Source organism: Equus asinus, chromosome 4 (assembly GCF_041296235.1).
Source record: "Equus asinus isolate D_3611 breed Donkey chromosome 4, EquAss-T2T_v2, whole genome shotgun sequence".
Taxonomy (NCBI): Eukaryota; Metazoa; Chordata; class Mammalia; order Perissodactyla; family Equidae; genus Equus; species Equus asinus.
The window spans coordinates 57,997,501-58,021,192 of record NC_091793.1 but is presented as its reverse complement, the minus strand read 5'-3'; the positions used below and the strand labels follow the sequence as shown (position 1 = coordinate 58,021,192).

Sequence of the window (23,692 nt, the reverse complement as noted above, 5' to 3'; positions counted from 1 at the left end):
AAGCAATCTTTCAGCCATTTAGAGCTTCCCTGCTTTGCATACTCTGCAAAACCTTATCCAGTCTGTTACCTATTGATAAGATAGGGCCCTTCACAAGATTCCAAACCAATGCTGCCCTTCAGGGATCTCTGACCCAGAGACTCTCTGCCGTGCTGCTGGGTGGTGTCACCTAGACACATAGGGCCCCTCTCCGACCCCCCAACCCCCAGTAGTTCTCTTGCTCTCCTCCCTTTCAGGATGGTGGCCCTCTAGCCATGAAGCTCTGGATATGTCATGCTGTGGGACTGTCTCGTGCAACTCTGTCCAAGCGCCACTCCACAAAGCTCATTGTGTGTTACTGCCTCTCATGGTCAGATCTTTTTCTAGCTCAGCCCCCGGATCCCTGGAAGCCTCTATATGCATGACTATGTAAACTACAGCACGTTCACATAACGGAATACTACCTAGCAATAAAATGTAACAAACTATTGATCCATGAAACAATTTGGATGCTGAGTGAAAGAAGCCAGTATCCAAACCTTACATACTGTAGATTCCACATACGTGATGGTCCTCTAAAGACAAAACTTTATGGAGAACAGAGCAGTAGTTGCCACGGGTTAGGGATGGTGGAGGGTGTGACTACAAATGACCAGTTTAAGGAAGGTTTGTGGAGTGGGGGAACTATTCTGAATCCTGGCCGTGGTGGTGGTAACACAAATCTGAACATGCGTCAACATTCATAGATCTCTACATCAACAGAAGTGTCAATTCTACTGTGTACTAATTTTTAAAATAAAATTTTAGAAAAAGTTGACTGCTTCCAGCAGAAAGAATAACACTATATTATATCATTTCTTATGTGCATAGATGCAAAATATATGCCACAATAGCACAAAGAGCAATGAGAGAGGAATAGAATTTTTCTGTTGGAACGTTCTTATATTTGATAAGCTGCAGTTCAACATTTGCTCTAAGTAGACTGTAATAGGTTATGTATATTATAATATCCAGAACAATCTATGCAATGAGGGTTAGCTAAAATATCAACAGATAAAATAAAATGAAACAAAAACATTTGATAAATCCACATAAAGTCAAGAAAGAAAGAACAAAGGAACAGCAAACAAACAAAAAAGCCAACTGGGATAACTAGAAAAACAAATAGCAGGATGATATACCTAAACTCAACCATATCGATAAATATATTTAACATAAATGTAAGGACACTCTAATTAAAATGTAGTAATAGTTACACTAGATATGAAAATACCCAACTGTATGTTGTCTACAAGAGACATACTTTATGTACAAAAAACACAGACTGTTTGAAAATAAAAAGATGTAAACAGATATTCCACACAAACAGTAAACCTGAGAAAACTGGTGTGACAATATTAATATCAAAGTAGACCTCAAAACAAGGAATATTACCAAAGATAAAGAAGGATATTTCATAATGACTAGCAGGTCCATGCATCAGGAAGACACAACAATCCTAAATACCTATGCATTTAACAATAGAACTTCAAAATATATGGATAAAAAAACCTAGAAGAATGAAAGGGAGAAGCAGACCAATTCACGATCATAGTTGGAGAATTTAACGCTTCTTTCTTGGTAATTGGTAAAACACCGGTAAAGACATAGAAGATTTAAACAACACTCTCAGATTTAATCGGCCACTCTCACCTTTTGAGCAATGAATACTGCAACCGCAAAGTGCAAATATATGTCTTGTTCATGGGCACCTGTAACACTTGCTTGGAAACAATATGCTGGGATATCAAATAAGTTTCAATGAACTTGAAAAGGATTGAAATCTCACATAGTATATTCTCTGACCACAACTGAATTAAATTAAAAATCAATATAACAATAAAATATCCAGAAATGTACCAAATATTTGGAAATTAGATGACTACTTCTAACTAACACATGAGTCAAAGAAAAAAGTCCCAATGGAAATTGTCAAGACCTGTAAGGAGTCAGGTTTTATCCTGCTTGCAAGCTAATGAGTTAGGCTGCACCGTGTCATGCATGTGACAGAAGGCACAGGCTCCTGGAACAGAGACAAAGGAATAACAAGCAGCATGAGCTTCATGTTCAACTCCGTTCTCCTCACCCCTCCAGTCCCACGGGAGAGCTGTGAAGCAGCCTACTGGATGCCATACACAGTGGTTTTGTGTCACAGTTGAGGAAACCTGAACTCAGGAAAGCATGCCTTTGCCCCAGAGGGAGACATTATTTTTACTATATTAGACAACCAACAAACCTTCCTTCTGTTCCAGAAATGCTATGTCTATTTTCTAAGGCTATTTGCTCTTCAAACATCCTTGAAATGCAGCCTAGAACAAAGCTGCCAGTGCCTCTATTTGCAAGATGAGCAGATATATGAGAGAACAATGGACAATTGCATCCAAATAGAAATTATAAAATATTTTGAACCAAATACTAATGGAAATCAGGCATATGAAAATTTGTGAGATGCAGCTAAGGCAGTTCCTTGAGAGGCAGGTATAGCTTTAAATGCTCACATTAGCAGAGAAGACAGGCTTAGAAACAGTTATCTAAGCTTCTGGCTTAAAAGGCTAGAAAAAGAAAAGCAAATTAAACCCAAAATAAGTGGAAAATTCTTGTTTTACATGAAGTGATACATTTATAAGAGGTAGCGAATAGAAGGAAGGAGATAATGAAGATAGGAGAAATCGATAAAACAGAAAACAAACAATAAAGAAAATTAATATAGTCAAAAGTTGGATCTTTTTAAAGATTAAAATTAATAAACCCCAAGCAAGACTAATAGAGAAAAAAATGAGAGAGAAAAAATAAATTACCAATATTTTAAATGAAAGAACAGGATATTATTGCAGACTCTTCAGATATTAAAAGCATATGGTGATGTCACAAACATCTTTAGGCCGACAAATTTGACAAGTGAAATGAAGTGAAAAAATTTTTTGAAAAACACAACTTTTCAAAACTAAAACGAAAAGAAATAGAAAATCTAAATACCCCTATATTTATTAAAGAAATTGAATTCATTGTAAAAAAGAAAAAAAGCCATAAAGAAAATTCCAGGCCCAGATGGTTTCATTAGTGAACTCTATCAAACATTTAAAGAAGAAATAATGTTAATTTTACCCAAACACTTGACAAATAAAAATGGCAAGTAAGAGGATATATTGGAATATATGAGGAAGCCATTTTGTGTAAACCTAATTCGGCCTGACCTTGTCTTTCCAAAAGGGCCTGAGGAGGCCCTTGAGCATGCATTGTATATCTGCTTTAGAGATTCCCTATGGCAAGAGCAAAGGCCCTTGAGATAAAGGTGCAACTTCCCTCCCCCTCCCAATGTTGGCATCTCCTTAAAGATTAAGCATCTTTCTTTAGGCTGGGAACCCATTGCAGCGCTCATCTGTGACCACCCAGCCCCAGGCAACACACCTGCCACCCCGAGGCATTCACTGAGACAGCAGGCATATCTGCTGTTTCCATCAGTCACTGTGCTGACAGAGCAGCCTCCTGACTATTGTAAAAGGGACATTTCAATCATATGTGAAACATCCTCTTTGAGGGTATATAACCACCCTTATACCCCCACTTCTTTGGAGTGCTCTGTTCCTTTGTGGAAAGACTCTCCCAGGTTATAATCCTCAGATTTAAGCTCAGAATAAACTCACCCAAATTTTCATTTATAGATTGGTTATGGATTATTTTCGTCGACACACTTTATAAAATAGTGAAGGTGGAGTTATGTTATATTGGCCAGCATAATTCTGATATAAAACTGACAAAGCTCTTAGAAGAAAAGAAAACTACAGCCCAATTGTCTCTCATAACCATAGTAACAAAAATCCTAAACAAGATATTAGGGAATAATAACCAACAATATATATATATGTAACCGAAAGTTCGGTCTCTGAACCCGATGCCAATCCAGATAACGAGAACAGAGTCTTGAGTGGAAGAGGAAAGTCTTTACTATGCCAGGCACAGGGAGCAAAGCAAGGGCTCATGCCTCAAAGATTGCTAGCTCCCTGATGAGGAACAGGTAGGGAGTTTTATTTGGGGTTTTGGGTAGGGGAGGGGAATATGTAGCTTGTGCAGGTCGGTGCTTTTCCACCAGCCTGCATTTGGCCTTGAGAGGTGCGGGGGGGGGGGGGGTGGTGAGATAGGAGGGTGGCAGGTGGGCGACCTTCGCCCTTGTCCCATCTTCCTGTTTGAGGTGGTTCCAGCACCTGGAGTCAAGGAGTTGAGGTCTGGGAAGCCTCTGCTCCCTAACATTCTTGAGACAGCGGCTTTCCTGGCAAACTTCAAGGACACATGATTTGCTAAACTTTAGTGTGCCTCCAACTCCAGGCCACCTGGGCTTTTAACAATTTGTAACTCCCATTTAGTTGTAAAGCTCAAGGAGGCCAAGTTTAAAGAAACAGGTATTTACATATGAGTGGAGCTAGAGAAGCAGGAAAGGGGGTGGTGGGTTTTAGTTTTAACCCCATATATGCTGGGTTCAATGTGGGGGAACTGATATCAGGGCTGATGTTAAGAGCCTGTAACATATATATTTTTTTAAAAGATAATATATGATGATCAACTAGGGTTTATCCTGGAAATACAAGGTTGGTTTAATATTCAAAAATCAATGTCAAAATTCAACATACATTCATGCAAAAGGCTCTCAGAGAATTGGGGATAAAACATAAATTCTTCAGTCTGATGAAGGATATCTATGAGAAATCTTAGTGAAGTCGTTCTTAATAGCGAGACATTAAATGCTTTAAGAAAGGAGATAAGGCACAGATGGTCAATCTCGCCACGGACACCTCTTATTCAACATTGTCCTGAAGTTTCCATCCAGTTCAATAAGGCGAAGAAAAGAAACAAGAAGCATAAAAATTGAAAAAGAATAAGTCAAACTATCTTTAGTCATAGACAATATGATTGTTTCCTTAGAAAATCTAAGTAATCTACAAAAAATAGCAAATTCGCAGGATACAAGGTCGACGTACAAAAACAAATGGTATTTCTAAGCACTAGTGTCAAACAACTGAAAAATAATTTTTAAAAAATCCATTTGTAGTAATATCAGAAAATTTAAATATGTAGGAGTAAATATAACAAAAGACATGCAAGAACTCTGAAAACTAAGAATATTGCTGGGGTAAGTTAAAGGAATTGTAAATAAATGGAGAGATATGAAATAGTCATTGATTGGAAGACTCGATATTGTTAATATATCAATTCTCTATAAATTGATCTACAGAGTTGATGCAATACGAATCAAAATCTCAATAGAAACTTGTAAAGAATTAACAGATTGATCCTAAAATTTACATGGAAATGTAAAGAACCTAGAATAACCAAAACAATCTTGTATGAGGAAAACAAATTTTGAGGACTCTCAAGAACCGACATCAAGACTTACCATAAAATATATAGTAAAAAAAAGATATGTAATATTGGCATAAGGACAGACAAATAGATCAATTAAAAAGAGCAGGAAATACAGAAAGAGATATCCATATATTTGATTAGCTTGGTTTTCAATAAAGTACCAAGGCAATTCAACAGGGAAAGGAAAGTCTTTCATAAATAAGGCTGGAAAACTAGATAAACATATAGAAAAAATGAACTTTGATCCTGTCGACTTTAAAATAAAATAGCCAGTTACTTTAGCAGCAAAATGAGTTTATTCAGCAATTGCATTCTGGGAAATGCAACCCATGGGGGATCAGAGGCAAATCCAGAGAACAAAGCAGAGGAAGTTTCTTCTATAGAGAAAAAGGGAGAATTGGGAGGAGCTGTTCTTAACCAAAGTACATTGGAGGAGCATAAGAGTTTGGGTGGCGACCATTCTTCATTGGCTGAGGGGCCACATTTTCCATTGGCTAGGCTTGTGAGCAACAAGAAATTCTCCCTTCCTCTTGCTGGGGTGTAAAGTAGTGGCCAGCTTCTTGCTGGGGACACAAGGTCCCTGTCTTCCTGCGTGGGGTGATCCACAATGAGTAAGTAGGGCGTGAGAACTCCCTCTACAGGCCTTCCTGACTCCAGTTTTAAGTGAGGTTTCCTTTATTAATTTTCATAATCCCTATCTCAAAATAAAAGTTTTTTGAACACAAAAGTTAATTCATGATGTAACAATAAGCCTAAGCATAAAGTTAAAACTATAAACCTTCTAGAAGACACACAGGATAATATCTTCAAGACAAAGATTTACTCGAGAGAACAAAAAATGCATGCACCTTAATGAAAAACACTGATTAGTTGGACTTGACCAAAATTAAAAACATCCCTTCTTAAAAAGACACCACTAAGAAAATGAAAAGGTGGGGGCTGGCCCGGTAGTGTCGTGGTTAAGTTCCCACACTCTGTTTTGTTGGCCTGGGGCTCCCTAGTTCAGATCCTGGACACAGACCTACACACTGCTCATCAAGACATACTGTGGTGGCATCCCATATAGAAGAACTAGAAGGGTTTACAACCAGGATATACAGCTATGGGCTTTGGGGGAGAAAAACAAAAAAGAGGAAGATAGGCAACAGATATTGGCTCAGGGCCAATTTTCCTCACCAAAAAAGCATACCTTGAAAAATAAAAAAGAAAATGAAAAGGCTAGCCATAGACTGAGAGAAAATATCCACAATACCTATATCAAACAAAGGACTCATATCCAAATTAAAGAACTCCCAATAATCAATAATCAACAGAAAAACAATCCCATTTTAAAACGAGTAAAGACGTGAACAGACTTCACAAAAGAAGATATGTCAATAGCAAATAGACACTTGAAAAAGTGCTTAACATCCTTAACGATCAAGGATATTCACATCAAGCAATGAGGTACCACAACATCCCACAACACCGTGCTGGAATGGCTGTATTTAAATACTTGACTAGAATGCAGCGAAACTGAGACATTTTACACTCCCACATTGCTGGTAGGAAAGGAAATGAAAACCTATGTTCACAGAAAGGCTTGTACAAGGACTATTCATAATAAAAACTAGAAACAACCCAAATATCCACGTTTAGGAGAATGGATTAACAAACTGTGGTATATTCACACTATGGAATGCTTCTTCAGTAATAAAAATTAAAAATCAACTGTTGATACACGCAACAATCTGGGTAATCTCAAAAACATTATGCTGAATGAAAGAAGCCAGACACAGAAGGGAACACACCATGTAATTCCATCATGTGAAACCCGAGACCAGGCAGAAGTAATCTATGGTCATAGAAATCAGAACAGTGGTTTCTAACAAGGGTGCAGAGTGGCCCAAGGGGACACGGGGAGACTTCAGGGGGTGACATAGATGTTCTATGGTCAATTGAATGTTAGTTCCATGTGTATATTCATTTGTCACAAATTATATGTCTAAGATCTATTTCATTATATAAAAAATTACCTCAATTTTACAAATAAATAAACTAAAGAATAGAGAAAAAGACATCCAAGTCTTAGAACCTAACCAACCGATGTTACTACTGTCACCTAAGAGCCCAATGTAAGAGATTATTCTTTCAATGTCTTTTTCCCAGGGACAAAATGCCAAGTCTCTTGACAGAGATGACATTTGATGCCATTATAGGTCATTATATCTTAGTATGAATTGTTTCCTTCCAGGAGGAGCCCAAGGCTCTCTACAAAGGCCCCATATGTCCCTCACTCTGTCCCCCTGGGAGACAGAGTGGAGATTTAGACGTCAAGTCCAAAAACTTCATTGTATTAAGTAATTGTTTTAAATGTTAAGAAATGAAGTTTTCCACGTGATGGTGGGAAAGGGATCAAGTTCTAAATCCTTGCTTTAGTTATGTATTACTGCATAACAATCCACTCCAAAATTTTGTGGCTTAAAACAGCAGCAGTTTATTATTTCTCATGATCCTGTAATCTAAGGCGGGCTCAGCTGGGTGGTTCTTCTGTCCCATGTGGCGATGCTGGGCTGGAATGTCCAACATGCATTCTTCACTCACTCACACATCTAGTGCCCGGGATGGGATGGCAAGAACTATAGGCTGGCCTGGCGGCTCTCTTTCTCTTTCCACGTGGCCACTCAACATAGCCAGTCTGTGCTTCCTCCCAGTGTGACGGTTTCAGGGCTGCTTACATGACAGCTAGCTTCCAAGAGAGGAAGCAAAAGCTACTGGTCCTTCTAAAGGCTGGGCCCAGAATCGGCACAACGTCACTTCTGCCACATTCTACTGGGCAAAGCAAGTCACAAGGCTGGCTCAGGTTCAAGGAGAGGAAACAGACTCTACTTCCTGATGTGAGGAGTGCTGTGTCTGTCCAGGGAGGGAAGGAGTTGATGGCAGTCATCCTGGGAGATCATCTGCCACAGCGCTGACTGGAAGGGAGTCAAGAGGGTGCACTCCGGTGCAGGGTCTGGTTCACAGACCTCTGGAGCTGCCTCCACTTGGATGAAATGGGAGGATTAGACCAGTTCAAACCTCAGGGAGAAAAGTTCTCTCTGTCTTGCCTGCTTCTCTCACTTTACTTTTCTCTGCAACCATATGTCTTCACCTCTGACTGCTTAATGGGCCTGGGCCCAGAAAGAGGGAAAAAGACAGACTAGGGCTACACTTGGTAAAAAGAAGCCTTCCTAACCATCCCATTTAGATCACAAGGGGACAACTTCATGATTGGAGCCAAAATCTCATCTGAAGAGCTCACATTTGGCGTGTCCTCTTAGCTCTCAGGGACCCATGGAGCAGGAGCTTTGCCGGAACAAGACTCCAGTGTTTGGAGATTCTGAGTCTCAGCCAAATGCTATTATGATCTCCACACAACGGGACTTCTGTGAATGGATGTTTGTGTGGATGAGTCTCTGTTCCTTGAGGCGGTTTGGATGGGGTGATAAAGAGCATGGTAACACTAGGTGGGAGGAGAGAGTGATGGGGAGCTTTCCCCCTTCCGACCCAGAGCAAAGGTTGAGTGTTCAAACACTGTGTTCAGAGCAGTGTCCTTGGATCTTAACTGGGGCAATTTTGCTCCCCAGGGGACCTTTGGCAATGGCTACAGACTTTTTTGCTTGTCACAACTGGGAGGATGCCGCTGCGTCTAGTGAGTAGAGGCCAAGGATGCTGCTAAACATCCTAGAGGGCACAGGAAAGCCCCACAACACACAATATCTAGTCCAAACTGCAGCAGTGCCATGGCTGAGAAGCTCTGCCCTGGACTACCTCAACTTCCCCTTTTGCCCTAACATAGCTGTGAGGGGGTATTTAGAAAAGGGGGAAAGGACCACAAATTAGAAGTGTATTTATGCATTCAGCCAAATAACCAGAAGGGCCTGTAAAGGCAGCTTGGTCACTGCTCCATCTGTTTGGCTGGTCTCTTCTGTTTGCTTCCATTTTCCAGGGCCTTTGGTCTGTGACCATCGTCCCTGCTCTGCTATGACAAGGGGCAAACGATTGCAATAGCTTTGGATCTTTGTTCACCACCATGTCCCCTACCCCTCACCATCTTCCCTCCCCCATTAAAAAATCTGGTTCACTGTGAAAATCACAAGCGAGGCCAAGGCAGCATTAATAACAGATTGTTTAGTTCTCTCTCAGCAACCAATGGTGTTTGACATTGAGGAGCAGCTTTTCAGACTAAGTCACGCTGTCCTTCCAGCACCATTTTGAGTTGCAAAGATCTTTGGTGGGTGATTTCTTTTTCCTTTTATTGCGCTGTTATTAGCACAGCAATAACAATGATAACATTTCCATCCTTTCAGACCTCTTCCTGGGGATGACATCCGTGAAAAGGACTTGAGCTTCTGCTGATGACATGCTGAGCTCCGCAACAGTAGCAGCCCCTGCTGCTCATTAACATGCCACCGTAACGAGGTTTCCCTGACACTTCTCGGGGCTTGATTTGTCAGAGGGCAGCAAACTGTGGCCTGGAGGCTGTGAGCCAAGCCCTGTCCTTCCCCTGATGTGACAATACTGGCATTTTCATGGCCGAGGGGCGTATTGCTCTCTCCCCAAGGCTGCACTGAATTCTCATCAGTCGTCTGCATTATTCCAAATCATGCCAAGCACTGGTTAAATAAATTAGGTTACGTTCACTTTTCAGAATACTATACAGACATTACATAAGATACAGTATATCTACACTAGTAAGGTAGTAAAACAACCAAGATATACGAAGTTCCAGAAAAGATCACATAACAACATGCATAAATGATCTCACTTACAAATATTCCCTGTCATTAATATATTAACATAGGAGATGGAGTGCCTGGAGGAACGCAGTGCAAGCTGCTGATAATGATTATGCTCTTACTGGCAAGGAAGCGAGGGAGGCGGCAGGGAAAGCCCCTTCGCACCTACCAGATGAGCGTGTCTGTGCAGGACAGTGTCCATTGCCTGTCCAGCGTCCGTTCCCCCTTCTTCTGGTGAGAGGCTTCACGTCTCTCCTCTCCCTCTGCCCTCCTCTCCCCACTACCCCTTCTCCTCCCTGCCCTCTTTCTGTCTTCTCAGTTGAAAGTACCAAAAGGCCTTCTAATAACTTCGTTCGTCTCAGACACAGACGGTGTTATAATCTCATGTGAAAGCTGCTGCTATGTAACACAACAACAAAGATACAAACGGTGAATACTTGGTGAGGTGAAAACAACACAATAGCTCAGCTGGAAAAGACCTTGATTCCAGCACAAACCCCAATATGGAAGATATTACAACCTTCAGTGAAATACCTTCCCTCACGTGGCTCAAAGGAAAATGGCAAAGTGGGCCATTATCCTTCTAGTGCAGGGAGGGCTCCGGGCTCAGCCCGCCCAGAAGACTCAATTAGGACGCCTGCTTTCAGTCAGTCGTAGGGAGCTCTGGCCTCTGCTCTTGCCTGTGCCCCATCAGGTCATAACCACAAGACTTGAGCAAGTCTCAGACCACGTCTGCAGAGTAAACCCAACTCACAGTCAACATGCCGCCCAAGCAGCTCTGCCCTCTGCTGCCACAGATGGAGCCAGCAGGAGCACAGCCCTCTCCTCTCACTCCCAGGGCCTCACTAAGAGCCAAAAACTGCGTCTTCCCAGGAGAATTACGTACATGGTCATCCAGAAAAAAAGGAAAGAAAATCTTACAGAAATTATTGTTTTTTCCAGAAGTTGCCTTTTCCCCCTGTGTTCAGTGAGCACTCTTTGTTCTAGCAGTGCTGGTGGCCACAGCCTCGTCTTCAACGTGTCTTCTTCTCTCAGTTTCCAGGGTGCCCCATGCTCTTCCTTCCACCTCCTGACAACCCTTTCTCAGTCTTCTCCCTGTTTCCCTTCCGCCAGCCCACGCTTCAACTTTGGTGTTACTAGATACCCATCCGAGCTCCCTTCTCTAACTGCTCATGCCCTCATCCAGGGGCTGCCAAGCCATCTCCTTCCCAGACCTCTCTTCTGAACTTGACATTGTACCCAAATAAGTGGTGTTCCCGAGCAGCTTGGTGTAGCGGGGAAAGCACTGGGCTAGGACCCAGAAGACCCAGATGTGAGTCCCAGTTCCCCTGATGTCTGGCGTTGTGACCCTGAGAAAGGCCACTCCCTCCTCTGAGTGTCCAAGTCACTATCTGTAAAATTACACTCTGCACAGGTCCGCACGAGGACTAACTGTGCCGAGTCACGGGGGGATCATTAGTGAACCAAGAGGGCTGGGACCTGTGGAGGCTGGCTGTGTCTGGTGCCAGGTGGTGGACCAGCGGCCCTTTGATGAGGAAGGTCAATCAGGGACAGGAAAGTGACAGTCACCACTGACAGGCCATCCATCCCCCATCTCTACATGAGTCCAAACATATTTTGAAACAAGTGATTTTGGAAGAGACAATATTTATGTAAAGAAGATATTTTAAGGCCCTGTTGAAGCCAATGTTCCAGAAATATTTCTGGTGAAAAAAATACCTTCTGGGAGTGTTTCAGGTGAGTTGGAGCTTGGACTTGGAGTTTCTGTGCTGGCAGCTGCTTCAGGGAACTCTGGGAGCTGCAGAACTCTGATGTTAAAAAGAATCTTACAGGGGCCAGCCCTGTGCTGTACTGGTTAAGTTTGGCATGTTCCATTTCAGTGGCCCTGGGTTCGTGGGTTTGGATCCCAGGTGTGGACCCATGCCACTCGTCAGCCATGCTGGGGCAGTGACCCACATACAGAATAGAGGAAGATTGGCAGCAGATGTTAGCTCAGGGTGAATCTTCCTCACAAAAAAAAAAAAAAAAATCTTACAGAAACTTATACTTGCTCACTTGTCGACTGCCCGTAAATAAACCCAAATTAGTCTAGTGTCAGAAACATTAAAAGTGAAGCTTTGAAGACGTGCCCAGAGGACCATCTCCTGACTGAGGACCTGAAGCCAAATGCCCCAGGAGTGGCCTTCCTGATGGAGTGCACTCACAGCCTCTCTGCTGAGGAGACGCTGTCAGTTCTGTCTTTATTGATTTCCACTTTGCACAAAAGCCTCTCAAATCAAATCAAACTCGCTAGGAAATTGGGGGTGGGGAGGCAGGGGACTATCCTTTCTTTGTCTCCAGGGCTTTAAAGGTGTGCCCCTCCTTCCAAATGGCCCAGGGGGCCAAAAGTCATCCCCAAAACATTACGTCAGCTCGCTGCCTTCCCCTCTGTCTGCTTTAAGGCAATTCTTTACCCGCATTCACTGTCATTCTTTCCTGCCAGACCATAACCCATTAATGCAGAGGACAGACAAGGCTGCTGCCACAAGGCTTTCCTCAGCTCTCTGCTCTCTCTGCTGCAGGCTAACCTGAGGGACAAAGGGTTTGCAGTTCCAGAGACAGGGATCCAGCTGGAGGAGAAGGCAGAGCAAGGGCAGGGTCAGCACAGCCTGGGCCTGATGCCTGAGCACCTGGCCCTTTCCTCAGGGTCCTGGAGGGCTCAGCTCAAACGACACTTACTCAGAAGGCCTTTCCTAGACTTCCTATTCAAAAGAAAGTCACCTCTTTATGACCTTGGGGTAAAGAAAAATGTTTAAACGGGCGCAAACAACACTAATCATAAAAGACACATTTGATAAATTGGTCCATATTAAAAATAAGAACTCTGTTTATCAAAAGAGACCAATAGGAGAGCGAAAAGGCCAGCCTCACAGTGAAGTCGTATATTCACAACACATATAGCGCACAGGCCCACGGCAAGAGTGTGTAAACTGGGGATGACAGTATCCTCCCACTTCCCTCCAGTTCCATAATGGGGATGTGTTTGAAAACTACAAAGTGCTTCATCAGCATAAGGAGTGAGAAGCTTAGGTCTTCTTGGTGAGTTATTTTAACAGTACCAGGTAGAGCCGAGGCAGGCAGAACTAAGTCCTGTCTCTCCCCTCCGCACTTCATAACCAGGGATAATCATCATCAAATCTAACCATGCTGCCCTCCTGCCTAAAGCCCTGTAACGCCCATAACCTACGAGATGCCGTCCACAGTCCTTAGCGTGTCCATCCAGGTCCTTCACCTCCAATCTCTGCTGCCATCTCTCCACTCTCCTTCTTGCCATGACCCCTCAACACTGAGCCCCAGCCGCCCAGAGAGCTTGCCACACTCCAGGCACGTCACATTCCTTAATATCCCTGGGCCTTCGCAAGCTCCTCCCTCTTCTCAGAAGGTTCTTTCTTCCCTCTCTGCCTTAGCAAGCTGCCACACTCAATCTAAGCCTTCAGGGGTGCATCCACCATGTTGCCGCTTTGAAAAACCAGTCCTCTTGCTCCCCATGGGATCCTGGTGGCTGCAGTTCCAGTGTCCTTCCATCTTCTGGCCATGAGGACAGAGAGGCTGGTCCCAGAGTGGACTTGTGATGCAGTCCTTCCTGGGATTAATACATAAACATTTGGAAAGAGCAGTCCCTCTCCACGCAGGGTTGCCAAACTGGAAGGATGTGAGCCGAGTGCTAACAGCAACCGTCTTTGATGACACACGGGGAAGCCAGTCTGTATATGAAGCCAGCACAGCGGGCAGAGAGAGCCATATGACCCTGCAAGGGCACTCCCCACCCAGTTCTGCGAGACTAATAATCCTCTTCTTTTGCTTAAACTAGTTTGAATTGTGTTTCTGACCAGCTAACCACAGTATATTCACCCTAGTCCCTTCCCCTGGGAGAAATTTATCTCATTAGACGTAAGCACTGTGTATATCACTTCCTCTTCCTTATCCCAACCTCTGTCCCAGGCTGCCCATAAGACAGTAGGTCTCAATCCTTGCTGCACATTAAAATCACCTAGGACTTTCTAAAAAATACCAATGCCTAGGTCCCACCTCAGACCAATAAGTCCGAATCTCTGAGGGTGAGGCCCGGGTGTCAGAATTTTTTTAGGTTCCCCAGGAGATTTTCATGGCTACCCAGCCTGGGGACTATACACCAAATAGAAGGACAGCCTCTTCTCTTTGGAGATGGATGAAAAGAATGTGAAGTCACCACAAATGGAAAAAGAAGGAAGACTGGTGGGGAAGCTCCAGGTGACACTGTGTGTGACGGAATTCCCTAAAAGAATCCCAGCAGACAAGCACGCGCTGGCTGGGCAAGGCCAGGCACCACAGCCCAAGACCCTGGCTTTGACAGCAGATGACGTGGGTCCAAGGCCAAGCTCTCCCACTTACTAGAGACACAACCTTGAGCAAGTCACCTCAGTTTCTCCATCTATCACTTGAGGGTCACAAAGCCAACCTGTCCAGCTGCCTACCTCAGACTAAGCCACTCTTGCGGTTCAGGGCTGGTGATGGGAGTTGGAGATCTAGCTGAGCAAGCTGATGAGGTATCTAGCAGTTCAAACATTGTAATGGCTTTTTCCATTTCTCACATCAGTGGTGATGACTCTAAAATGGCCGTGACTTCCTTCATCTCCTCCATTAGGGACTGTCTCCTGGCATCAGAAAAGCCCTGCCTGCATCTGTTTTGTCAGTTACCATCCTCCCATATTTTCTGAGGCTCTAAAGATGGCCCCACATGGCCCCACCTCAGCAGACACAGGCCTGTTTTTGCAGCTTGTGCAGCGTCAACCACCCTGTGCCCTTCAGAAGTTCATTTAAAGGCATTACTGAAAGATTGCCTTTTACATACCAGCATGCTTCTCTGCGACCCTGCCCAGAGATGTCAGCTCTATGCAGCCTCATGCTCAGAGCTTCCTTGAAAGTAAATGAAGGAGACAGCTTCAGAGTGGTTGGAAACAATTTGTCTGAAGGGAGATTCTATAAACTGGTTTAACGTTTAGTTCTGGGCGTCTGGAAGAGAGATCTGTCTTGGTAGTCATGGTAGAAAAAAAGAGGTAGGCACTCAAGGATCTTTAACCTGGGAACAGAGCAGAGACAGATGAGCAACTTTGCCTGGACAGACCCATGGCTGACATGTTCAAAACAAACACACGCACATACACCAAGTTATACTGAAGGTCGCTGCTGAAGAGTCCTAAACAAAAGGAGCCAGCCGCAAGCAAGCCTTTCTTAAAGAAGTGTATTAGTTGCATCTAACTGCTGTAACAAATTTCAAGACTTCAATAACTTAACACAATAAAAAACAGTATTTTTGCTCAGATAAAATTTTATTTTATTTATTTATTTATTTTTAAAGACTGGCACCTAGGCTAACAACTGTTGCCAAGCTTTTTTTTTTTTTTTTTCTGCTTTATTTCCCAAACCGCCCCCCCCCCCGGTACGTAGTTGTATATCTTAGTTGCAGGTCCTTCTAGTTGTGGGATGTGGGACGCCCCCTCAACATGGCCTGACGAGCGGTGCCATGTCCGTGCCCAGGATCCAAACCCTGGGCTGCCACAGCGGAGTGGGCGAACTTAACCACTCGGCCACAGAGCCGGTCCCATCAGATAAAATTTTAACGTGTGCTCCTGGTCAGGCTACTCTCACAGATGGTTCCCCTCCACTTGGCAACAGGTACCCAAGCTCCTTGCATCTTGTGATTCTGCTCTGCTCTGGGCTTTCCAAGCCTTGTCCATGAACTCAGTGGAAGTGGGGAGAGAGACACTGTGTGGAGGATGGTGGGAGGTTCCATGTGCAGGGTCTGAAGAGGCCCACATTCCATTGACCCTACCTAACAGCAGAAGGCTGAGAATGAGTCTGCATGTGGGCTTTGTGAACACGTCTCTGCCACCAGAAGCATCTGAGTTACCAACGATATTTCCCTTTTCGTTTTATGTCTGACTGTCACTATCATTTTCGCAAGCATGCTGCCCGTCTGCTCTGGGCCGTGCACATGAGGCCAGGAGATCCAGGGAAGCATAGCACGTGTGAAGGAAAGGCCGCACTGCCATGTGGAGCCCATGCTCTCCAGTGGGAACCCAAGGGTTCAGACTCTGCCTCTATCCCTTTTTGGCCAAGTAGCACATTGGGCGATCAACTTAATCTCTCTGTGCCCCTGTTTTCTCCTGTGTAAATGGGGATAGTAGTGCTTACAGCACAGACTGTGGTAGGACTGAGCTAACTGCTGCCAATCCTCCTCTTTTTGCCGAGGAAGGCTGGCCCTGAGCTAACCTCCGTGCCCATCTTCCTCTATTTCATATGTGGGACGCCTACCACCACGTGGCTCGCCCAGCGGTGCCACGTCCACCCCCGGGATCCGAACCAGCGAACCCCGGGCCGGCGAAGCGGAACAGGCACACTTAACCAGCGCGCCACCGGGCCGGCCTAGTGGCTTTCATCACATTTGTTAAGTAGAATTTTTAACCCTCACGAACCTTAATTTTGGTGAAAACTAAGAAGTCAGCAATTAGGAACTGTCCTTCCCATGAGCATTCTGTCGCTTGGCCAATTTCTAACCACTTGGCAACTTTTAGAAACATGGGATTTCATAGGTTTATCTTTTCCTTCGCTTTATTTGATTTCATCTCACTTTAGTTTTTGGGTGAGGAAGATCGGCCCTCACAGAGCTAACGCCTGTTGCCAATCTTCCTCTTCTTTCTGCTTGAGGGAGAGCGGGCCCGAGGTAACACCTGCGCCCCACTTCCTCGATCTTGTGGACGGGATGCCGCCACAGCCCGGTGTGAGGAGCGGTGGAGGTCCACGCCCGGGATCTGAACCCGAGGACCCCGGGCTGCCGAAGCTGAGTGCAGGAGCTTAACCACTATGCCGCAGGGCCGCCGTCCCCTGTCAAAGCTTTTAATAAAGCACGAGACGTGTTCCTCGATAGACCCAAACGTCTTTTAGTTTCCGTATCCTCACAAACCCAAAGTAGATAAACTTCTATTTAGCCACTCACGTCTCAGGTTCTATCTTACTCGGAAATGATCTACATCATCAAGGAAATTGTTTTTGTCTTAAGTTTGGCACCCGAGCTAACGACTGTTGCCAATCTTCCGTTTTTGTTTCCCCCCCCCGATTTTTCTCCCCAAATCCCCCCCATGACATAGTTGTCTATCTTAGTTGAGGGCCCTTCTAGTTGTGACATGTGGGACGCCGCCTCCACACGGCCCAACGAGCGGTGCCATGTCCGTGCCCGGGAACTGAACGGGCAAAACCCTGGGCCGTGTGAACTTAACCACTCGGCCACGGGGCTGCCCCCGTCCGTGGACTTTTTTATCACCTGATTTCACCTCGCAAAACTTCAAAGCTTCAAGTTATCAGAGAGGTTTGGGAAGTTGTTTTTATTTATTTAATTAATTTATTTTTCGAGGAAGACGAGCCCCGAGCTGACACCTGCTGCCAATTCTCCTCTTTTTGCCCCGGGAGAGTGGTCCCGAGCTAACATCCGTGCCCATCCTCCTCCCCTTGATAGGCGGGACGCCGACCACAGCGTGGCTCGCCAAGCGGCGCCACGTCCGCACCCCGGATCCGAACCGGCGAACCCCTGGCCGACAAAACGGAACGAGTGAACTTAACTGCTGTGCCGCTGGGCTGGCCCTTCGGGAAGTTCTTTTCAGGACACAGGCCATAAACTAGAATCACCGCTACAGGTTTATCGGAGTGACATCAGCGTTCGTGGTGGATTGAGTCGTCCCCTCTGTCTCTCCCCTCCAGGGGACAACCAAACGGACGTCTATCGACCCACCCACCAAGGATTCCCCCCCCCCGCATGGCACAGCAGGATGCCTGAGAGATCCACGCAGCCCTACAGTGGCAAGTCACATTCGCACAGTCAAAATTCAATGGCAGAGACAAAACGTTAAGGTCAGCGAGAGGGAAGAGAATAACCGGCCCAGGAGCAACAGTGTGAAGAACACGGAGAAGACGGGTCCTAGACGCCGGGGTCCCCGGAGCAGCGATTTCATCAGAGGCCCGCGAACGTCCACGATCTCCACATCACGTTTATGGCCGACTGCGTGTGTGGGTCCTTTGGAATCGACCAGGCTACCATCTGGGCCACTTTGGGACATCGTGTCCAGCTGCCCCGAGCGGTGGAGCTGTCGTTCGAGTGTAAGATGGGGCCCGTCCGGGGAGAGAATGGGGACGGGGAAAGGGAGGCCGCGGGAAGTCACAGAGTCTGAGGTGTTTGGGGGAGACCGACTCTTCTAAAGTGGAGGCGATAGAAGGAGAGCAGCAGGATTTTTGGATTTTTGTTCCCTCTGTTAGGTATCTGGGTCCGGAGGAGAGTGGGGCGGGGGGGGGTGTCGTGGTGGTGGTGGTGGTGGTGGCAGTGGTGGTGGTGCTGGGTGTGAGGCTGAGGCAGGGCTGGTGTTTCCTTTCTGGGTCAGGTGAAAGAGCTCCTCCAGTGGAGGTTTTTGGACAAGGGGTCTGGTCTGGCAGGATGGGAGGTTGCGGGTCGAGCCACAGGGGAATCTGTCATAGCTCAGACTCGGGCCTTTGAAGAAATAGACAGAGAGAGGAGTTTTGCTCTGTCTGTCACCGCAGCCGGCACCTCAGCAGCAACAACAGAAGGCTTCCCGAATGAGTGAAGGGGCAGGAGCCAGCGTGCCCCGTGCCTCTCTCAGCCCTGCGCCGGCAGGGTAGGAAGCAGCCAGGCAGGCAGGCAGGCCTCAGGGCTACTCCCGTCCTACTGCCCGGTGGTCCCTGTCCCGGCCCCGCCCCCACTCTCCCCCTGACCCTCACCGCTCCCCAGCCCTCTTCTCAGCCAGAGAGGCGATGGGGGGCGGGGCGGTCCCAGAACAAGTTTCCTCTCATCCGCCATCATCTTGCCACCCTGACGACTTGGCCCGAGATCTGGCCTAGGCTGTACCCGTGTGTGGTTTTCCTGTGGACAAGGGGGCTGGTTCACCATTTCGGAGGAAACCCCTAGCCTTCCACTGCCGAGTCGAGTCGGTGGGACTCGCCAGCCTGGGAGGGGGGAGGGGGGAGGGGAGGTCAGGCCCATTCATTCCGACGGGCCTGGTGTCAGGGCTTCATTCAAGTGCAGGAAGCTCTCTCCCATGGCCTCGGGCTCTTTTCCATTGAACGGCTTTCTTCAATTCCCCCACCCTTAGGTCGCAGTCCGCCAAGGGCCGGGAGGCAGGGAGGGAAGATGTTGGGGCAGGGTGGCTGTCTGAGAAACTCGCCTCGTCTGGGGCAGAAAGAGTGCTCCCCTCCTTTCTCTAACCCTACTAGACTGCTTGAGGATCACGGACGGTTTGGCTCATCGATGAGCCCTGCGTTATGGGCCCGGCAAGCAAACTCCTAACTGGCAACCCGCTGCTCTAGGCGTGTGTGGGTTTTTTGATCATTCACCTTCAAGTTCGCACGACATTGGTCCGTGTCCCCCGCCCCAGCTTCCCATGGGAAATCCTCCGTCTCTTTCCACAGACTCACTGGCGACTTCACACAGGGCCTGCCTCCTCCTCCTCCTCCTCCTCCTCCTCCGAAGGAAGGAAGGAAGGAAGGAAGGAAGGGGCTGACCCCGTGGCCGAGCGGTTGAGTTTGCACGCTCCGCTTCAGCGGCCCGGGGCTTCGAAGTTTCGGATCCTGGGCTCGGACACGGTACCGCTCATCAAGCCACGCTGAGGTGGCGTCCCACACGGCAGAACCAGAGGGACCCTCAACGAGAATATACAACTAGGTACTGGGGTGCTCTGGGGAGAAGAAGAAGAAGGAGGAGGAATAAAAAGAAAAGAAAAGATTGGCAATGAGCTCGGGTGCCGGTCTTTAAAAAAAAAAAAGAGGAAGAAAGATGGACAAACAGGAACGAATCCCACTGACGGCACCCACCTCCAAATGGTGGGGGGTAGGGGGGTGGGGGGGTGGGGAGTGGCATCATCGGGCCAATGGTGACTCTGAGTCGTGATCCCACGGTTGTGTTATTTGATATTTTATCGAATCGATTTATTATTTTATTTTTGAGGAAGATGAGCCCTGAGCGAACATCTGCCGCCAATACTCCTCTGTCGGCCGAGGAAGACTGGCCCTGAGCTGACATCCGTGCCCATCCCCCTCTACTTTCCAGGTGGGACGCCTGCCACACCGTGGCTCGCCAAGCGGTGCCGGGTCCTGCGCCCGGGATCCGGACTGGCGAACCCAGGGCCGGCGGAGCAGAACGTGCGAACTTCACCGCCACGCCACCGGGCCGGCCCCCGGAGTTGTTTTAAAAATCCAGTAAGGGGCTGGCCCCGTGGCCGAGTGGTTAAGTTCGCGCGCTCCGCTGCAGGCGGCCCAGTGTTTCATCGGTTCGGATCCCGGGCGCGGACACGGCACTGCTCATCAAACCACGCTGAGGCGGCATCCCACATACCACCGCTAGAAGGACCCACAACGAAGAACACACAACTATGTACCGGGGGGCTTTGGGGAGAAAAAGGAAAGACAAAAAATAAAATCTTCAAAACTCCAATAAAACTTTGAGTGAAGACGACGAGGAGGATGTGAAACGTATCTCACGCCTCCGAGCCGAGCCGTCCGCTTAGGAAGGGGGACGAGGACCCTTTGTAAGCGATGTCCCTTTTTAAGCACCATTCTAAACCACAGAACAGAACTCCCTCTCCTCGACCCGGAGCGAGGAGGTTCCTGGGTGTGTCAGAGAGGGCCACGTCCTCTGCAGCACGAACGAACCGCCAGGGTTCGGCCACGGGAAAGAATTTCTTCCTCTCCAGGGGGACTAAAAGTCGCCGACGGCAGCGGGCATAGGTGCTATCCTTCCCGTCCAGGAACGGCAGGGAGAACTTCAGCCGTGAAGAGAAGGAGGTCTTCCTCACTCCCCGTTGTTTCGGGAGGGCCCCTTTGGCAGGGGAGTTTTGTCTCCTGATTTCAAGTCAGGAAGAAAAGGGAGAGAGAGAGAGAATGTCCTTCTCGTGCCAGGTCGGTCTGAGGGGGACCTCCTCTGGTTTCCTCCCTTCCCAGGGAAGGCCGTTGGCTCCTTCTTCTAGAAAAAGCTCCCAAAGCACCACCGCCCAGGATGGTCGACCTACACCCATCGTCCCTCCTTTCCCAATCATTTCTACCGTGACAGAGGGACAGAGGCCCCGGCCCAATCCCCATCCCCACCCCCACCCCCATCGCCTGCCTCCTTGATGGCCAAAGGAGCTGCCTCTGAGAATGGAACGGGGCTTGGAAACCTTCTAGAGGGGTGACTCTCACCTGCCTGCCTGCTGGGAAAAGCACCACGCTGTCCATCGGACTGCTCTTTTGGGCAAACGTAGGCGTGCCACATAGCGATCGACAGCTATGGCGGGGGGGGGGCGGTGGCGTGGTGGTGCCCAGGATCCACGACACGGGACGGCTGCGGAGCACGACAGCCCTAAGACCTTGAGGGAGACGGGGTGGCGCGTGAATCCTTTTGGAACGAGAACGACAGGAAACGCTGACGGGGACGTGTTCTCGTCTCGAGAACACACCAACGCCTCGCATGGTGTCTGACCCGGGGTGCCTCTGACTTTTGTCATCAGAGACGATCCTCTCGACCGCCCCTCACGCTTTGGGGAAAAGGGGAGAGGGACTCGGTAGCACGGGAGAAGCCATCCATCCGCCCTTCCTTTCCGTCTTCACAGCTCCTTCTCGTGGAAAACGAGGAAGCCGTCCAGAGGAACGGAACACTGACCCGGGCCAAAGCATGGCCCAGCCTGAGCCTCCAAAACCTTCTGCTAAGTGAGAGGTGCCAGACATCCAAGGCGACCTACGTTGCGATTCCACGCAGAGGAGAGAGCTAGAACGGTCCAACCCTAGAGGGCGACAGCAGATGGCGGCGGCGGCGGCGGCGGCGGTGGTGGTGGTGGTCGTGGTGGGGCAGATCCGAGAGTGGGCCCGTTTTTTCTTTCGGAGGGAGGGGGTGGAAACGGAAACCTTCTGGAAATAGATAGCCGTGACGGATGCGCCACCTTGGGGAGAGAGACTCCCGAAGGCCACTGGCTTGTGCCCCGTGGAAAGGATGGATTCGGTGGGATGGGAATTCTACCTCCGTGTAGAGCGTGTGGTAAACCACGAGGTGGGTGCGTGGGTGGGTGGCCTCCCTGCCTCGCCTCCACCTAGACGTCCACACACAGAGACCGACGAGGGAGAGAGGGAGGGAGGGAGGGAGAGAGGGAGGGAGGGAGAGAGACAAGACGAACAGAGGCCAAGGCCGAGGCCGAGGCCGAGGCAGTGAGCGAGTAAGTGATCGACCATGGCCATAGGGATTCCTCAGAGGGCGTCTCTTGGCTCCCCAAATGAAGAATGTGTGTGGAGATTGAGAAAGATCACCGACCTAGGAGAACCAGCAAGACTTCCTCACCCGCAAGAGAGCCGCTGGGCCCCTGCCGTCCCTGCCACCGCCACCCCTACCCCTCGCCTTTGGCAGCGACGCCAACGAAAGGCAGGCAGACGAGTGGGAGAGTCGTGTGGTGGTGTCCCCCAAGGAAGGTGGGTCCATGCCGACGAGCGGTCGTCGGCGTGTGGAAAAGCCAGAGGCGGGCTGACTAGAAGGAGGGCGTTCTGGGGGAAGGGGCCAGGGTGTGAGGGAGAGAGGCCTGTTTCTCTTCCCCTGTTGGTCCCAAGTCAGGGGCCCAAAGGAGGAAAGCTGTCCGTTCCTTTCCGACTCGGACGGTTCCGGCGGGACCGACCGATCCCCGCTGCGGCGCCGTCGGGGCTTTCTGGACCAGAACCCCTCTCTCCGTCGCCTTTCGACCACACACACGCTTTAGAGGCCAAGAGAAAATGGATCGGGTCTCTCTGTCTCTCTCCCTAGAAAACAAGGGCCGGGGGCCGAGCCCGTGGACGAGCGGTCAAGTACGCGCCCCCCACCCCGACCCCCGGCTTCGACGGCCCAGGTTTTCACCGGTTCGGATCCTGGGCACAGCCCCAGACCCAGCATCGCCCTTCAAGCCACGCCGAGGCGGCGTCCCACATAGCAGAAACCCGAAAGACCTACCACTGGAACCTACAACTATGGACGGGACGGGACGGGACGGGGCGGGGCGGAGCGGGGGTTGGGGGGGCGGCTTTGGGGAGAAGGAAGAAAGAAAAAATAAAAGAAACACAAAGACGGTCATCGCGATATTTCTTTCCACTTCCATCCATATGTTAACAGGACCCAAGTTTCCCCGACCTCCATTTGGATGTATGTTAACTAAATGGAGAAGCTATTCAAAGGACTCCTCTAAAGAAGTCCACGTTCTCCTTTCTAAATGATAATGAAAATCATTGTCACCACCGCTCTTCCGACCCTCCATGTCCAGAGGGCCTCCCGCCCCTCCCCCATCCCCAACTCCCGCCCCGCCCCGCCCCGCCACCCGCCCCCCCCCCCCCCCGGCATTCTCCCCGCCCACCTTTCCACTCTCCACTCCTACCCCCCCGCCCCTCCGCCGCCCGGGACACCGCCCCCCCGCCCCCCCACACCCCCCCACCCCCATCCCAGCCGGGCCACCTGGTCGACCTGCTCGAACACTATATAAGAGGATGCCGGGCAGCAG

The 23,692-nt window shown here is 48.4% G+C and overlaps 2 long non-coding RNA genes across 2 annotated transcripts in view; one reads left to right on the top strand and one right to left on the bottom strand.

Annotated features, from left to right (window-relative positions):
• The first annotated feature begins 17,423 nt into the window (after window positions 1–17,423).
• LOC139045071 (uncharacterized) lies at window positions 17,424–20,278 on the top strand. The gene is made up of 3 exons (XR_011502719.1): window positions 17,424–18,302; window positions 19,623–19,875; window positions 20,162–20,278. It is a non-coding gene; the product is annotated as an uncharacterized lncRNA (long non-coding RNA).
• Window positions 20,279–20,932: 654 nt separating this feature from the next.
• Window positions 20,933–23,692, bottom strand: part of LOC139045072 (uncharacterized) — a 3,367-nt gene continuing 607 nt past the window's right edge. The window contains exons 2-3 of the long non-coding RNA XR_011502720.1: window positions 21,387–21,553; window positions 20,933–21,050 (exon numbers count right to left, since the gene is read on the bottom strand). This is a non-coding gene — a long non-coding RNA (uncharacterized lncRNA). The remainder of the gene's footprint in view (window positions 21,051–21,386; window positions 21,554–23,692) is intronic.